This window comes from Dermochelys coriacea, chromosome 4, assembly GCF_009764565.3.
Source record: "Dermochelys coriacea isolate rDerCor1 chromosome 4, rDerCor1.pri.v4, whole genome shotgun sequence".
NCBI lineage: Eukaryota > Metazoa > Chordata > Testudines > Dermochelyidae > Dermochelys > Dermochelys coriacea.
Window position 1 is genome coordinate 97,644,411 of NC_050071.1, and position 18,621 is coordinate 97,663,031.

Sequence of the window (18,621 nt, forward strand, 5' to 3'; positions counted from 1 at the left end):
ACTAACAATGAATCATATATATATATATATAACTAATTCACTGACCTAGCTGCAGAATGTAAATAAAGTTAGAGGCCTTAACTAATTTACACCAATCTATATTTGAACGTTAGAGCTGAAAAACCAATTCCACTAGTGCATCACCAGCTTCCACTGCCCTGGCTTTTTATAAGAATCGTGCCATTAGCTGCCCATCATTTACCAATAAGTATATACCCTGTTAATTAACGGGACCAGTTCTTTAGTAAAAAAGCAGCATAAACAGATAGCATTCATGAGAAGAAAATTAAAGCATGAACTGCTGCCGCATCTTAGGCACCTGAATTCAGCCTCACTATTTTTTTAGGAGAAGCTCAGTAACAGTTAGTGCTCTGCACTAAACCTTTAAAGATTGTTTCAACAGATCATCACTGTCACAGACATTTCCCATTCCAAACTCTGTATTCTGTACAGAAAAGAGCCTGGTTTTAGGCAAGGCTGTTTATTAAAAACACTCTTCCACTGAAGCAACAGGTGTAGATGTACTGTTCTAAACAGCATCTTGCAGAGCAGAAGCATATAAAGCAGGTTATTCAATTTTAATGAATGATTTAATGGCGGGAAAACATTCTTTCTATCTTGTATGGGACTTTCGCCTTGGACTGCTGAAAAGTGAAAGGGACATTGTCAATCTCCTTTTTTTAAACTGAATAATTTGTTAAAAATCTTTTATCTTACAGCATGTTGTTTTAGCAGTATGCCCTGAATTTCTAAAATCCTTCAAAAACAATGGGTATTAGGCTTTTTCTGCTTCCTTCTTCAAGTTTACAAGGGTTTTGTCAGTCAGTCAGTTTTCCCCTTAATAACTGACTGGACAGAGAAACCACCTAAGCACCAAATGGTGTCAAATATAGGACAGTTGCTCACCCTGTGTAAATTGTCATGGAGCTATGACGCCTTATACTAGCTGTGGATGTGCCCCATAAACCAAAACAGCTGAGAAAATAGAGGAAAGGGTGGAATTTTTTCTAACATTTCTGAGTTTTAGTAACTTTATGTATCACTTATTGTAAAAGTAGGTATAAAAGTTTCAGACAAAAATGTGGTTTTCAAGATGACGGTGTCCCTTTGAGTGATTTCCCAGGGAAGAAACAAAGCATAGAAAAGCAAAGATAGGTGAAAATGCAGTTGGGCTGCCTTTTACTGGCCACACAAAAACACCTGAGAAAGGCAGGGGGTAAGGGGGCGCTTGGTTATTTTATGTTTCCCAGGAATTTGCTTTCCTTCTATATCTATATGATAGTTTTACTAATGTGTAACTTTAACACAAGTATTTCACAACTCTCAGCATTTAAAAGCAAATAAGCTATGATGGGATGTACAGGTTAAAGGTTAAAAAACCAAATAGCTGCAAGGAGGCTGTGCATAGAAAGAAGCTATTGGATTCCTTCTAGCTCTGGAGGCCAGACTTCAGAAGTGAATGAATATTCATTGTATGTAAATCTCCTTGCCACAGCCATAAGGACTATGTATAGCCAGAGAAAATACTCCCTCACATGCCCGAGGCCCCATCAAAACTGCTCCCACAGAGGAATATCATGCCACATGGTAGTGACTGACATTCAGCCTATCTAGTCTGCCACTGGCTAACGTCTAAACTGATTGTCACAAGGGAAATAGGTGCTCAGAAAGTTATTCCAAAGGAGGGAGAGCAAAGCCACACAAAGAAGCTTGGGATTCTTTTTGTTGTGTTTTTTCCAATCCTTTGAATTAAGGCTGAATGTCGCCACTATCACAGAACATAAGTGGGAGCTTTAGATTATGGGTTCTCTAAAAGATGGGTTTATTGCCATCATGTAGACATTTTCTTGTTGTTTGAATCATGTGGGATGAGCAAGAATGTGTTTTTCAGGGCAAAATACTGGCTTTCCAAATTAATATGGGATTTTTTTGTAACTTGCAAGGCCAATAGCTCGATTATTCAACAAAGCATTTATGTGATGAGAAACACATTTTATACAATACAGCAAAGCAGTTTTCTAAATGTTTTTTTAGCTACAATGAAGCTATAGACAGATTAGCTATATCTGACGTATAAATTGCGAACCAGTGTGACCTTAAAATATGACAGATACCTTTTATCTGACTACAATTTTTACTGCTGTGTAAGCTCTGTCTCAGATTGACCAGAAACTCTATACATCCTTATCTTAAACAAAAGCCCTCTAGTAATGGATTTTTAAAGACAAACTTGTCCTATAACAGGGTAGCAGTGTGCTTCTGCTGTCCCAACCTGTTATCTAGAGAAAGCCAAACTGATTTCTGTTTCCTCATTGTGGCAAATGCAGCATATTAATTCCACAGTGGCTATCAGGAAGGTGGTAACAGAAATAGAATTTCCAAGAGCCATCTGCTCAAAGAGAGGAAATAGAAGAAGTCCTAAAATGAAGGGACAGTTGAAACGGTGAACCTTGATGCAAGACACAGCAGGCCAGACTACAGACCATCAACAATAGCTTTAGGAATGGTTGGAACCCCAAGTGCAGGCCAACTATAACAACAACAATATTATTGGAAGCAAGTACTGTAGAGGCCCACTAACCCAGTTGCACTGTGCAGGATGCCAGTAAGTCTGTCTTTCATGTCCAAGCTGGGATCAGAACATGACCCAGAAACTTATATGATCACTTTGAACCAGGTCGTTATGACAGGACAAGGAAGAGGAGTCCTGGGTTATGCCTTTGGTCTCTTTGAGTAGAAAGTCAAAAGAAATGCATCAGGTCCTGTATAAGGATGCTGCCGTTGAGGTTATAAGGGTTCATATTTTGAACTGAATGGGGGTCTAATAGGAAAAGTACTATGAGGAGTTTCAGAGTGAACCTCTATCTCCTCACTTATATTCCAGTTACAGTTAAGGAGCTGCACAGGTCACAATGAGTCAGTAGAAATCTATCAGAATCACCCTCCAAATCCAGCTAACAGGAGCAGTCAACAGAAGAACAGTGTCATCCTGTTCCATGTTTTAATAAGAGCTAAGTCTTTTGAGTGTTCGTGTATGTTTGGCAAATGGATTCTCCTTGCTGAAGATGTGGCTTAAATGCTGGGTAAGCACAGAGAGAACACCACCCATCATTATGGTATTTTTTCCTGTTTACAGTTTTCAGCTAGCTAAAATAATACTTTATAACTTGAGGTGAGAATCTGCCTAGTAAATGTTTCCAGAGTATTTGTCTAGGTTGGATATTCTCAGACAGGGAAGGACTCCTCCTGGAAGACAAGCTCTGAGCTCATGGAAGGCAGAATTAGAAGTAGGTACTGACATGAATAGCAGGTCATGCTAAATGAGGTGTTTGTGAGCCCCATTCCTAATCAGTTCTGCCAGGCGCTCAGGCAAAGGCTAAGAAGAGCACAAAGAGAGGAGAACAATTAGAAGGTTACTCAGGCATGGGTGCCCCATTAGATAGATTTAAAGGTAACCTCCTCCACCTCAAAAAATGTTTTTCCGCCATGGATTAATAATCTCCAGCAACCGACCTCAGGCCATTTCCCGCAATCAACCTCATGCCATTCTCTTAATTTCACAGAGAGGAATAGCACAGGGCAAATGATTCAGACTAATGGATTAAGATCACTCTGCATTGCAGAAGAGTTGCTGCAAACAAATACTTAGTATTATTTCTGCAGCTTTATTTCTGTAAAAATGCATAGTCTTATATCTCAAATAAATTAAAAGCAATTTTTTTAGAAAAGTAGGATTATTTTTGCAATACAATTAGTATCCAGTGAGATGTCACTTTGTATATATTTCTCTTCGCAATAGGCACTTTGCTTCATTAAAAAAGTATTAACTCTAAAGAACACTTGAGTACCTAGAAACAAAGTAGCAAAGTAGCATTTTAAAAGCCCTGGAATACCTTTGTACCTCCTGCCGCATCATTGAAATAACATGAGCCCCTGTTGAACAGGAGGCTACAGGATAAAAAAGGTCAGAGCACTAAGTAGTTAGTATAAAATGTTAGGGAGTGATATTTTTAATATTTCAGAGTTGGGAGAGGAATCTTGATTTTTGTTTGTTTGTTTACTTGGAGTTTGTTAGTATGTCCGTGTTGATTACTTCCCACTAGTTTGTTTGTTCCCTTCTGTAGAGAAGCATAAAAAATGAACTATTGTAGGGGGAGTCAATAAAAGATGCTTTTAGTAACAGCAACAATGGCAACAGAACAGATCTAGTATATTATTCTGCACTTTAAAGTATGAAGTCTAAACTCACATTTTCACAAACCTTTATCATGGAGTTCATAGGTAGAAAAAATAAAGTGGGAAAAGATTCAGATGTGGGGGTCTGATGTACAAAACTAAGAATCCCAGATCTGTGCACCAGAATACAGATGGAATTGTGCACCTAAGTTGTGAACATTATTAGTGTAATTTAATGCACAAATCAGGTCTGTTTTGCAAAAACATGGCAGTTAAATGTGCAGATACTCAGTAAGCGTATTCAACCATGGAAACTGCATGTATAAATTAGGCATGAAGTTATATGTGCATTTTTGAGAAACAGAGCTGGTTTTGAAAACTAGGTCTGAAAATGAAACACTGGAGCCACACTGTCCACAGTGACCCAAAACTTTCTTGTGGATTCCTTTATATTACTGCTTTACTTGAGGTTTTCAGAAAATATTTAGCAGATCTTTATCATTAAATGATCTGATTTTTTTTCTGTATATTGAGGTTTACAAAGTGATGTCTTAGTGTCTGATGCTGCAAGAGAAATGTACTTGTAAAAAAGGGCTGAGGAAGCAGTTGCAAGTGCTAAAGCAAACATCAATCTGTACTTGCCAACAGTACTGTGGTTACTTGCACAATGAAGGGCCCACATCATTACAGATGTTCTGTATTCTGCCAATTACCACTCTGCTGTCAGTCAGTGTTTCAGATTCAAGAAGCAATACCTCAAGAAGTGAAGCATCCATAGCAGTGAGATGGGGAGTGCTATGAGGAAAGGTGATAGGGACACTGCTGCAGTATGGACACCACAGAAGTGATCCTGTTGCACACACACACACCAGCTAGTCAGGCATGGTCCTCCTCAGAAGGACTCTCTGATAGGAGAAGCCCTGTATCCCTCTTTCTTCCCCCTTTAGTAACTATGAGGAAAAGCCACATAAAGAAGCCCAATTCTTATCTGTGCCATATTCATGTGAGGTGTAATATTGTTTTTCACTTTTGGGCAACAGCCTCTTCTATATTGTTACAGGACTGATCAGTTTTTTGTCTTCATCATGTTCTTATTTTCCTGGACTAAGCTGTGACAACTTTTTGTGCATTTGTGCACTCGACATTTCCTACACACCATGATTTCAAGTAGGGATCCCTGTTCAAAGAATACTAACTGGAGCACCAAGTCCCTAATCTGAGAGAGGTGGAATTGGAAGAGGCTGCTCCTCTAAAGTATCTAAAGGAATTGACTTGATTTTCTTTGGGAGTAGGGGTAAGAAGAAAAAAATGCAACAGCTTTTGGAGCATATAAAACACTACTTAAGGAAGAAGAACAGGAGTACTTGTGGCACCTTAGAAACAAACAAATTTATTTGAGCATAAGCTTTCCTGGGCTATAGCCCACTTCATCAGATGCATACAATGGAACATATAGTAAGAAGATATATATACATACAAAGAACACGTAAAGGTGGAAGTAGCCATAACAACTGTAAGAGGCTAATTAATTAAGATGAGCTATTATCCGCAGGAGAAAAGAAACTTTTGTAGTGATAATCAAGATGGCCCATTAGGCAATTGACAAGAAAGTGTGAGGATACTTAACATGGAGAAATAGATTCAATATGTGTAATGACCCAGCCACTCCCAGTCTCTATTTAAACCCAAGTTAATGGTATTATGCTTCCTTAGCTCTGGTCCCCTAACACCCCTACTCTACTTGTGCTACATTGATGACATCTTCATCATCTGGACCCATGGAAAAGAAGCCCTTGAGGAATTCCACCATGATTTCAACAATTTCCATCCCACCATCAACCTCAGCCTAGACCAATCCACACAAGCAGTCCATTTCCTGGACACTACTATGCTAATAAGTGATGGTCACATAAACACCACCCTATACCAGAAACCTACTGACCGTTATACTTATCTACATGCCTCCAGCTTCCATCCAGAACACACCACACGTCCATTGTCTATAGCCAAGTTCTAAGATACAACCGCATTTGCTCCAATCCCTCAGACAGAGACAAACACCTAGAAGATCTCTATCAAGCATTCTTAAAACTACAATACCCACCTGCTGCAGTGAAAAAACAGATCAACAGAGACAGGAGAGTACCCAGAAGTCACCTAATACAGGACAGACCCAACAAAGAAAATAACAGAATGCCACTAGCTGTCACTTTCAGCACCCAACTAAAACTTCTCAAGTATATCATCAAAGATCTACAACCTATCCTGAAAAAATAAATTTGTTAGTTTCTAAGGTGCCACAAGTACTCCTGTTCTTTTTGCGGACACAGACTAACACGGCTGCTACTCTGAAACCTGTCATTACTTTAGAAAGAGGCATTTTAAGCAACTTATTATTAATCATCATTAATAGTGTTATTTATTTGTTTTGTTGTAGTGCCTTGGACCCCCGGTCATGGACCAGGTCCCTCTTGTACTAGGTGCTGTATAATCATAGAGCAAAAATATAGATTGTAAGCTCTTCGGGGTAGGCTATAAGACAAGAGACAACAGATGGTTACACACAGACAGATGGGGGAGCACAAGGAAACAAGGAGACATTACAATGAGATGTTATTGAATAGCTTCTTCTTTAACATTTACATGTTTGTAGGGGGGATGTGTGTGAAGATCTCCCCCTAAACAATTAGCACCATAGGGAGGTCAAACCCAGATGTAAGAAAAATAGTTGTCCTGTTTTTCTCCTGGGGATAAGTTGTCAGCATCCCTTTAATACATAGTGTGTCAAGATGAAACATACCATATTCTCCACATAGTATTAAATCATGAAGAGATATCATAAGATCATCTTTTTTAAAAAAAGTAGAAAGAGGTGATAACTGCACACTTGTTTCTGCCAAAGTTTTCCACATTCACACATCTTGTGGCAAAGTGCCATCTTAGAGACACTGAGGGATCTCACAGGAAGTGGGTTAGAGGCAGACATGGAGACAGTATTTAGGCCTTCTTATAAGTAAGATAGTAAAGCCACTTTCATCCATCATGTTTTCTGTATTTCACTGGAACTTGGGACTCCCTGCTTCCTCAAAACTACCACATATTAAAAAACCTCCATGCTACAGATCATGCACATTTAGCTGAGATTACTTGATGCATATTTTTGCTGCATCATGTTTGAAACCAGGTAGAAGGTGCTGGGAATGGCACATTTAATTAGTTTAAACCAAACAGAAAACATATTGTAATAAGGCAGCGATTCTCAAACTGTGGGTCAGGACCCCAAAATGGGTCGCAACCCCATTTTAATGGGGTTGCCAGGGCTGGCGTTAGACTTGCTGCAGCTCAGGGCTGAAGCCAAAGTCTGATCCCCCAGCCCAGAGCTGAAGTCCTCAAGCTTTGGTGCCTCCCATGGCAGCAGGGCTTGGGCTTTAGCTTTGGCCCCGCTGCCTGGGGTAGTGGGGCTCGGGCTTTGGTCTCCCTTTCCATGGTCATGTAGTATTTTTGTTGTCAGAAGGGGGTTGCAGTGAAATGAAGTTTGAGAAACCCTGCAGTAAGGTATGGCTCATTAACTGCAGTTATAACTTCTGCTGACTACCTGCTCTTTTGACCTCATCATTTTCAGTGTCAAGCAGAAGCATCCAGCCTGTCTTGGGATCAGACTGCTATCTGACTTGTAGCACAAGCAAAATCTAGGCTAGGCCTAGTGAACAGATTATTATCATTGTGTGTTATTGCAATCCTTATTTTTTGTGTTTTCAGGGGGGAGTTGTAAGCCTTTTAGTATCAAGGACTCTAACAAATAAGAGTAAATGACTGACAATCTGTTCTTAGAAAAGTTTGTTCTTAGTGTTAGATGTAAAATGTTTTAAAAGGAGGCTGATATAAACAAACTATACTGTGCAAATTAACAGATTCGTTTGTTTTTATTGCTAAATGGGCTATCAAAAACCCTTATTTTTTGCTAATCAGTGTATGTTAAACAGTACATTTAACAGAAACAAGTTTACTTTTGGTGGTGATTTTTTGGCAATAAAATATATAATTTAACTGGGGACATATTATTTACATGGGAAAACTTCCCAGCTTCTGTCAAGTGGCATCAGCAATCATTGCAAACTCACTATTCAGAAAAATATTTATTCTGTTTTTCCCTAGCTTATGCATAATCATATTAGGTCACAGCTTTCTGCTTATCTGACATAAGCCTAATAGCTAAAAGTTGCAAACATTCTGGGCTCTAATACTGACAAGTCTCATTTCTCTAAGATGTATGCATAATTTTAATAAGGAAGTGTCAGTATATAGCTGTCTAACTACATTGATGGACTTTATCTTTTCATGATTTAATACTACGTGGAGAATACGGTATATTTCATTTTAATAAACTGCATGTTAAAAGGATGCTGACATCTTGAAATTTAGTCAATTTAAGAAAATGAGTTAAAGGTATTTTGAGTTGCTACACCTACCCTTGAGTTCTACTACCAATTTATTGTGGTTTTACAATCACATTTTCCTAGTTTTAAAATGTTCTCTGTACACCCTAGAGCTTTGTGAAATAACCTCACAAACAAAAGAAGATATTGACTGACAGACTAGAGGGGTAGGAGTAAAATTGACTAGTAGACTGAGGCTGTCAATTGTATAAAGAGAACAAACTGGAAAAAATAGACTAGCAGTCTTAGGAGTTGTCTGTCACACCAGTGGATTTTTAAAAAATTCAGACAGAAGTTTGATTGTTGACCGTTTACCAATGGTATATTTTCAGATTTAGAAAGAAAATTCTTATATCAATTTTGCACAAAGGTTAGGAACGGAGAGCAGGGAAGGTGAATATACAGTAAACACTAAAAGCTGGACTACAGGTCTTAATGTTTATTTCAAAGTAAACAAGCTATTTTTCTTGTATAAATACAAAATTAGTCACTTTAATATATGTTTACATTTTAAAACAACATTTTTGTATTCATATATATTATATAGTGAATTCCTTTTTTCTGTCCTAGTGTGTGTGTGTGTGTTTTTTCTTGGTCTTTTACTTTATATACACTTTAGCCCAAGATATTCTTCTCGGAGATATAGTGATCAGAGGAGTTACAGATCAGGGATGTGGATCTGAGCTTCTTTGTCAAAAGTTAATATACTGTCAGCTGAAAAGAATCACTATAATTTTTAATATGCTGTATTTAAACAGCTAAATTGTCCTTGTAAGCTTCTCCTTGTTTAGACCTCAGCATACATCAGATGAAATAAAGACAGTTTGCGAACTTTCTGCTCTTTTTTTAATGCCTCTTCTTTGTCACACCAAAACATCATTAAACCAGCATAATGCATGAACTATTCTTTCTAAGCAATCGCAAATTGTATTATATTCCAGAAAAAGGTCAGAACATTAGACAATTTACCAGGGCATCGAATCATGGAGGTTAAATGATCAATCACTAGTGAAATGCATGGATATTCATGTGCATTTAATTTCTTCATTTAGAGCTTTGTTCTGCAGTAAATAACAGCCTGCAGCTGATTATGGGTCCTGTAGATGTAGATTGTAAGCATAATTCAAGAACACAAATTTAGCACATGCCCCTGTCTTCTTTGAAAGTAGAGTCTTCAATTATACAAAATGTGAGTCTCCTCTTATTTGTCTAGAGTGAGCGTCGCATACGCAACTGGAAGCAAGTTTTAAAATGGTTTGGACTCTGGTTGTATTTACTAATCACCCCAAAGCTTGGATGCCTTGCATTTTTTATTTTTATTTTTTTTTAACTCTCAGCTTCTCAACTTGTCAGGCTGAGAATACCATGAAAAGAAGCTTTCCTGGAGTACCTTGATTCTGGCTGAGTTATATAAACAAATGAAATGTTGAGATTCAAAACTGTATCAATCTCAAGAAGAGTTTAGATTGATGTTTGCCAAAGGTTTTTGGTTAGTTGTTATCCAGTTATTTCATAGATCGCTAAAATGAGGAAAAGTTACATAAGGAGAACACTAAATAAACTTGTACGCTATGACAGATGTAGAACTTTGTGACAGAAGCGTGAAGAGAAGGGCTGGGGAAAATTCCTTGACATAACTGCTATGAAAATTGCATTGGCATGCAATGTGACTAGTAAAGGAGAAATCATGGCATATCAACCCAAATAAGTCTTTTTTTCCTTCCTCTCTCCCCCTCCCCTTCAAGTATGTGAAAGCAATATTTGTTAACAAAAATATTTCCCCTCTTTAATCACTTCTACACTTAAGATAATGAAGATTATTTTCTAAAAAAGGAACCTTGCTGAAAAACAGATACTGACTTTCCTACTGTAGATAAAGAGTTATTAGATATTTACAAATCCCAAAGCATCTCTGTTTCTATCCTACCTGGAGAAACCCCAGGGATTTTCAGGGGGAATACAGGTTGGCCCACTTATGATTGGAGATGGAGAATATTGCTTTCTGCTAGTTTACAGGCAAGGCTAGATAACTATTTGTAACCTTGACCCATGTCAGGTGACTGAGGCAGAAAATGAAAGGCAGCCTCTTACCGGTACTCCTGCACCTCACACCTTTATTAAATAGTGTCAGTAGTAAACTACATCTTTATCAAACTGGAACAATAGAGCCTACTGAAATCCTTTGATCTCAATGGGAATTTACAAAGAACTGGAGGAGGCAATTGCAGCTCTTCTAAATTTTTCTGCAGGAAAGTGGCACTTCATAAAAATCAGAGGGTGAAATCCCCCACTTGGATACTTTATGCAGGCCCTGAGCCACTGGAGTAAGAAGGGGGTTATAAACTTCTGGACAAAATCTATTCCAAAAATTCAAGAATACTTTGATTCACAAGACAAGCACATTATGTTTTTAAGAAAGCAACTTACAGGTGCCAACATAAGCCTTTGTGTTACAGACCTAGGTCAAAACACCAAAAGTTGTCACTTGAATTTGATTAGTTAACAGATGGATTCATTAGAAACCATATTATTTGTGGTAAAACGTGTGGTCAGGTTAAAGCAAAGTAAATGAAAAAAAATGAACTTGACTTTACAAAGAACAGTGGGTATTTACAGGGCTAGTGAAAATGGTGCTTCCCAATATAAAATAGTAACAAGCAGTGAAAAAACTGAAGTGCATCCACTTGAAATGTATACGAAGGCAGAGAGACAGAATACTAGGATAAGCAAACATCAGAGACCAAATGTGCCATGAACATGGACAGGTATTCCCAACACCACACAGAGGCATCCAGCGCAATGTCATGAATCCAGTACAAGTAATCACTTAGCAAAAGTGTGGCTCTCAGCTCAAATTGCAAAAACATACAAAAGCAAAACACGTTCAGGAACACATAGTGGATGGCCACAAAGTTCTGATGAAGATGCAGAAATAAGTATCTGCCTACTGTATCTGAAAGAAAGCTAGTTCATACTGGAAGCTTTCCTTCCCAAACAGTACAGTTAGAAACTTGGGCTATGCAAAAAGATACAGCAAATATCCAAATGGGCCAAAAACAAAAGAAGGAAAGCTAAAGGGCTGGCCATGAGCTTTCCAGTCAAAAATGAAAGAACTGGAAAATAGGTCAATGACTCAATGTGAGTAAACATTAAAATAAAATTCTGTTTTAAGGAGTGGTGCTGACTCTGCTTTCCCCTTCTGTGGTTGCATTGGAACATTTGGCTGCACAAAAACCACCCTCCTATCAAACAGGCTGATTGATTCTGCCATTTGCTCTTTGTAACATAATGTTTCCCCTATAAATACTGAACACTGCAATATCACTAGTGTAAACGGTAGTGTGTCAGACTCTTACCATAGAATACTGTAATACTTTATAACAATTCTGCCAAACACAGCCTAAAAAACAAATGTCATCATTTTTAATCACATGGAGATTCTTACTCATGCTCCATGCCAAGATTTCAAGCCTGAATTCCTAAGCTGCACGTGATAAATGTGCACGTGATGCAACTAATTGTGCAAAAACTACTTTTGTGCATGCTGACTGGTATTTGCGTGTTCCAAATAGGTAACTATGCCTGAAACCTGGTATTTCCATTTCCTCAAATTAGATCCTGTCAAGGCTGATTCCCCACTCTGGCACTTTGAGTGCAGAAAGTGGGGGCCCTCAAGGATTCTAAAAGTTAATACTTGCCACTCCAGGCTTGTATTAAACTCCCAAGGTTATAGCTTTTCTCTGACCTTGGATGGGTAGATGCTGCCACCACCCAAGTGCAAAAACCCCTTTGAGAACCCAGGAAGGTGCACTTGGGGATTCCTTCCTGTGGGGTACCCTCAAGCTCTTTCACCTCTTCCCCACTCCAGGGAACAGCCGAGAAAGAAAACAAAGGAAATCAGCTGCTGCCACCAGCTAATTAAACAACATATGCACAAACCTCTTAGGACACAAAAATCCAATCCTGTTCTCAAATAGGTAAATTTTATTAAAAACAAAAATAAAGAAAATACATTTAGAATTTAGGCTTTTTGCGAGATTTAAAAAAAAACAATTACAAGGATTAAGCATCAAAATAGCTCTCTTGAGGTCCATCTTAAAGGTTACAAGCAAAAAAAAAGCACCCAGGGTTAGCACAGAGGAGTCCACAAGCCATAAAGAAATAAAAGAGATAAACCTTATCACATCTTCCTAGACATTTCCAGATCTACTTACATATCTGGGGTTTCAAATGAGTAGTTTCTAGGTATGAACTGGAGATTTTTCATACTTGGCCCAAAGCTTTTTACAGAATAGTTCCAGCCCTGTCTCTGCTCTCCGGGAGAACAACACAGACAGACAAAGGGGATGTTTTTCTCCCAATTTTAAAAAGTTCTAGCCTTCCCATTGGCCCTTTTGGTCAGGTGCCCACTCCCTTCATTTTACCTATGCAGTGAGACTTTTTAACCCTTTTCAGGTAAAGCAAGTAGAGAACAACTACCAAGAGGGATTTACAGCTAACTGGCTGGCTTGGTGTCCATAAAAGGGAGCTACTCCCCGCATCTTTTATTTATCGGAGATCCCTCCATATGAAATTTGGATCCTTGTGTCTAGCCCTGTGCTTTTTCCCCCTCCCAGACAAATCATTCGCTTCAATGGACTACTCATTTATATTACATTAATTCAGGATTGAAGAGTTTCCACAGCTTGATGCAAAATGTGCCATGATGAACAATTAGAGTAGAAAAATGGGTTTCATCATACCTAATCATCCCAGTGCCAGATTTTCTCGCATGTGAGTTACATTCAGGATATGATATTGCTTTCATGGAGCATTATGAAATATGGGCAACTTCATTTTTCTCCTCTTACCTTAACATGATTGTTAGATGAAGCTTGTGCTGAGATGTTTTTTTTTCCTCTTCAGAATTCGGACGAGTGGGTGTGATTAATGTAAAGCAGGATGTCAGCTTTTCTGAGCATATTATCATTTGGGTAATTATGATCAATGTCTAAGTATGAAAGGAAGAGTGGCATATTCTAATTTTAAGAACAGAAAAGCTGGCTGTTACTGCATAGTTTCAGCTCAGCATTATACAGTGTTTGAAAGGACAAACACAGATTTGCATCCTGCTTGGTAGGGAATTGGAAAGACTACTGGAGCAAGTAACACGCACAACAGTAGGCAGACATTGCTGGAGAGCATCCTCAGTATTAGAATTTCTTAACAGTAGCGCAGAGTGAGAAAGAAAAGATAAATTGGCTAGACAGCATATCACAGAATAGTGCACAATTAAACAATGGAACAGGCAAACCTTTAATACAAAAGATAGCTGTGCATTGTGACATATGATCTTTAAACTTCATAGTCACTGAGAAAAATAATTCACAACCATTGTCCCTGAAATTCCAGTGAAAGAGATTTCACCAGTATACAACATAACTATCAATCTTCTAAACTGATCATGTGATTACTGTAAGTGAATAGGAAAGGATTTGGGGTACAATATTTAAAATAAATACAAGAATGAGACATTTACTTCTTACAAGAACTAGCAGTGATCAAGCAATGATCTCCATAAGACATATACCTGTGAATAAGTGAAGATTACCAAATTTATATTTTTCTGAATTGTTCCTTTTTAGTGGTTGATTTGCTTAATTGATATTGTTGCTTAAGTCCAGAGGTTAATCTTAAAAGTAGAAGCGGTCTTCAGAGTAGTTTTTTTACACATCATTAGAACAGTGCAACTTTAAATAATCTTCCATTTAAATAAAAGAATAAACCTGCAGCAGATCAGTTCCTTGTTTAATGTTCTTCTACAGAAAAACAGACATAAGATCTGCTGCCATCCCATACATTTAATGTGTGCTATGAAGGTGAATGATTCAGACAGGGCAAAGCCACATAAAATGCAAAGCCACAGAGTAAGAAATCTGCTTACAGCTATTCAAATACCTTGTAGCTATTTTAGTTGCTTCATGAAACTCTGGACTCTGTTGACTTCATGACCATATGCTACCTACTTCCTGGTGGATCAGCTGATGCAAGACTTGCGGACCAGAAGATAGCTATGCAAATACATATAGTGCAGTTTCAAAACAACAGCAACTTGTGCGAGAGTGCTAACAATTCACTCATCCATTATGAGAAGTCAGTCTCCATCATTAGTCCTAAGGCTACCCCAGATGTATTACAGTTTAGAAGGTGCTGACAATGAATGCTTCCAAAGAAGCTTGAAAGAGATCTATAATCCTTCTGGTTTTTAATTCATTGTTTTGTCAGTTTTTAGTTTTCAGTTTAAAAATCAGTATTTTCAGAGTTTCCTTACATTAAACCTTGTGTTAATGGAGGCAGGTCATGTCTCTTCTGTCCCTTTTCCACTGACCTCCAAGAGAAGCCATAAGGTTTTTTAGAGAAAAATGATAACACATTGGTAAGCCAAGACTGTTGTCATCAGATGAATCTGTTGGTGAAGAGGGATTTGGTGCCAATTTAAAAGAATTCATTAAGACAAGTTAATGGCACAATGATTCTAGACATATTAAGTCTTTGAGGTTTGCTTCCCCAAATCCCTTCTGAATTTTAATTGCTTTTGAACCCTGCTATTGTCCTTGGATCAATCTCTTTCTTCCCATAGAATTACTGTGGGATGTCTCTGCATTATTCACACAATTTTACAGTTTTGGCATATGACTCACAGCATGGGTGCTAGCAGTGAGTACCTGCCATTCTTTAGTGTCTTATAGAATCACTGTCAACGTATTATAGTAGCCTAATAATAGTTGTCTCATTAGTTGTACGCATTTAAAATCCTACTGGGACAGGACTCAGTTGTGCATTATGGATGAAATTCAGAGAGACAGCACAAGGAATATGCATCACTTACTCCACACTTAAAACCTCAAGATTGGATTTAAGTGGTAGCCTTGTGCTGGCCTTTTGTGCAGGAATGATTTTACCCTATATGCCTAGTCTTACGCTGGGGCATTGTGGAGTCTTGCTACCCCAATGACCTTCCTAAAACAGAATTCCATACAGCTGTCCAGGGCTCAAAGGGAGCCTGCTTGCAGTTATACCCCTTATGGTATGTCTACACTGCAATTAAACAATCATGGCTGGCCCATGTCAGCTAGCACAGGCTACAGGGCTGTTTAATTGTGGGGTAGACATTCAGAATCAGGCTTGATGTCTACACCACAGATAAACAGCACCATAACCCAAGTCCCACACACTCAAATCAGCTGACATGGGCCAGCCGCGAGTGTTTAACTGCAGTACAGTGATACCCTTAGGAGCTACAGTATTCTCTCCTTGGTGTTCTGAGCTTACCCTGCAGGTCAGTGGAAAAGGGACAGAAGGGCCATGACCCTGCTGCCTCCTCCCCACCTTCTTTGTGGCAAAGTGTGCCCCTCAAGGAGTATGGAAGGAGCAGTTCCTGTGATTCCCTTCAGGACAGGACTCACATTGTGACAAGTTGTGATGCACTATACCTCAAAGTATCACCCAGTAACCCCCATATTCCTCATTTGTATATGGTTGTGATTTCATACAAAGCATGCCTTATAAGATACTATATGAAATGTCATGGCCTGATAAAAGTCATTGTTCTGTCAAAATACATATTTCGTGATTGTGTATGAAGTTCTGAGATGTTGCTATATGTTGTTATTGAAATATGTTGTAAATTTGGGAAATACCACTGCTAGCTCTCCAGTGACAACAAAGGTGGTGACTCTACCCAAACAGACGTTAAATGACCATCATAAGCCATTGACCAGCAGGGAAACTGTAAACAAGAGATTTACAATTCTGTTAGAGCCAGTTGCACAAAGACCACACAATGGTGTGTGACTCAGCCAGGCCCACTGAGACATGTCTGGTCCAGTATCTTCCCTGGGACTTGGATTGAGACTATAAAATCAGGGACTGTGGCATCATCCTCTCTCCTTCCCCACCTACCCTGAAGGCAACAAGAATGCTGAAAGACAAAGACTTTGAACTGAGGAGACTGGTCCCAGCCTGGGAAGGAAATTCAGCCTGTGTATTTAGAACTGTAACCAACCTGCAACATCCAGTGGGGTTAGAAAAGCTGTTTGATTCAAATCTTGCTGAGTCTTAAATCTTAGGATTTAGACTCAGATTTTATTTTTATTTCTTAGATAAACTATCTTTGACCTTTATGCCTACCGCTTATAATCACTTAAAATCTACCTTTCTGTAGTTAATAAATTTATTTTAATGTTTTGTCTTAACCAGTGAGTTTGTCTAAAGTGCTCTCGGAATCTGCTCAGATTACAAAGGCTGGTGCATGTCCACTATCCTTTAACAAAGTGGCAAACTAATTGATGAGTTTGCATTGTTCAAGAGAAGGTCTTGAGCAGCATAAGGGAGTATATTGCTGGAGTACAAGGCTAAGGGGATTTGCTGGTGTTTCCCTATGCTTAGAGAGCTTTCATGCAGTGCAGCTGGGCGTATCTCTGTATGTTGGTGCCTGAGTGATAACAGTGCCTGGAGGGGTTGCTGCTTGTCACTAGCAAAGCATCATGCGAGGCAGCCCAGGCTGGAGAGTTGAGGGGGCACAGTGGTCCCACAGTTCCAAGTTGTACCCTGGGGATCTTGTCACACACATACTCAAGTGCTTCTATTGGAGGACATTTGAATTGGTCAGAAGGCCAAATTACCCTATCTGACTTGGGAAGACTGTCTTCAGCAGGGAAAGTGAGATGTTGGAGAGCTAAGCTACATTCTTTCAACCAGGACCAAGTAAGCTCAATGCAGGAGTCTCACAGAAATGCTAATTAAAACTTTCAGAGATACTTGGCGGCTTATATCCAAGAATGCATTATGGTACTGCCAAACCAGTGTGCACAATGTCCCCGATTCTCTCCCTCTATTCCACAAAATTGACACATGGCAAAAGTCGGCTCTGTGTAATAAAGAGAAGTTGTACTGCAGGAGTGCCATGAGGCAGTAAGAACTGAGGACTTAAAAGCAGCGGAGATAAGCTGCAGGCTGAAAGTACTTGAAGGCAAAGGAAGCTTGGAAGAAAAGTTTTTCCTCCAAAACATTTCTGAAACTACTCATCAGTGGTGAATAAAGTTATTTTTCTTCGTAGATATTTTCCAAAAATGTGACATTTTCAAACTCTGTTTTATTTTCAATACTCTTGCTGTTGTTTCGTCAGGCCTAGTGATCTCTATTAGTAATTAGTTTTGTTTATTAAATATATGCATCAAGGGAAATGATTTCCTTCTATTTGTATGCTAGATTAAAGGCATTGTAGACTGATATTCTCTGTTTTAAAAAGCAAAACATATGGAAATGAGATAAAAGAAACTTATGTGTAGGAAAGTCTCATAACTGCTGCATGCCATAATCATATCTTATTTCTGAAATGCTTTTTTGAAAATACAATAAACTTAGCATCCCTCTGAAACCCATTAAGTTGTTTTTTTAACGCACAAAAAGACATTTTAAACATGCCAAATTTAATGAGCTTTTTATGCAAGCAGCTGTGGCTATGAAGTACTATGGACCAATCCTGCTCCTAATTACATTAGTGTAAGAGCAATGGAGTTGCTGTGGATTTACACCAATGTAATTTAGAGCAGAATTTGACCCCAAATAGTTTGTTTGTTCATTCATTACCCTTGGAGTCTATCTCCATTTGTTGGATTCATCTCTTTTGTTGGAAGTCTCCACCCAAGTTAAAAGTTTAACTCTTATTCAGAATCAAACATGATACATTGATGAAGTGAGCTGTAGCTCACGAAAGCTTATGCTCAAATAAATTTGTTAGTCTCTAAGGTGCCACAAGTACTCCTTTTCTTTTTGCAAAAATGATACAGATATCATGTAAGTGGTGCTGCCATAGGGTGATGGCTTTCAGCTAGGACTGTCAAAAATTTTTGTTTGAAAGAAGGATCAGAAGAGAATTTTCCTCTCTTTTATGTCTAGTTATCCATATCCACTTATGTCTGGTCAACCATCTTTTCCACATGTAACATAAATTTTATTTCTATATACA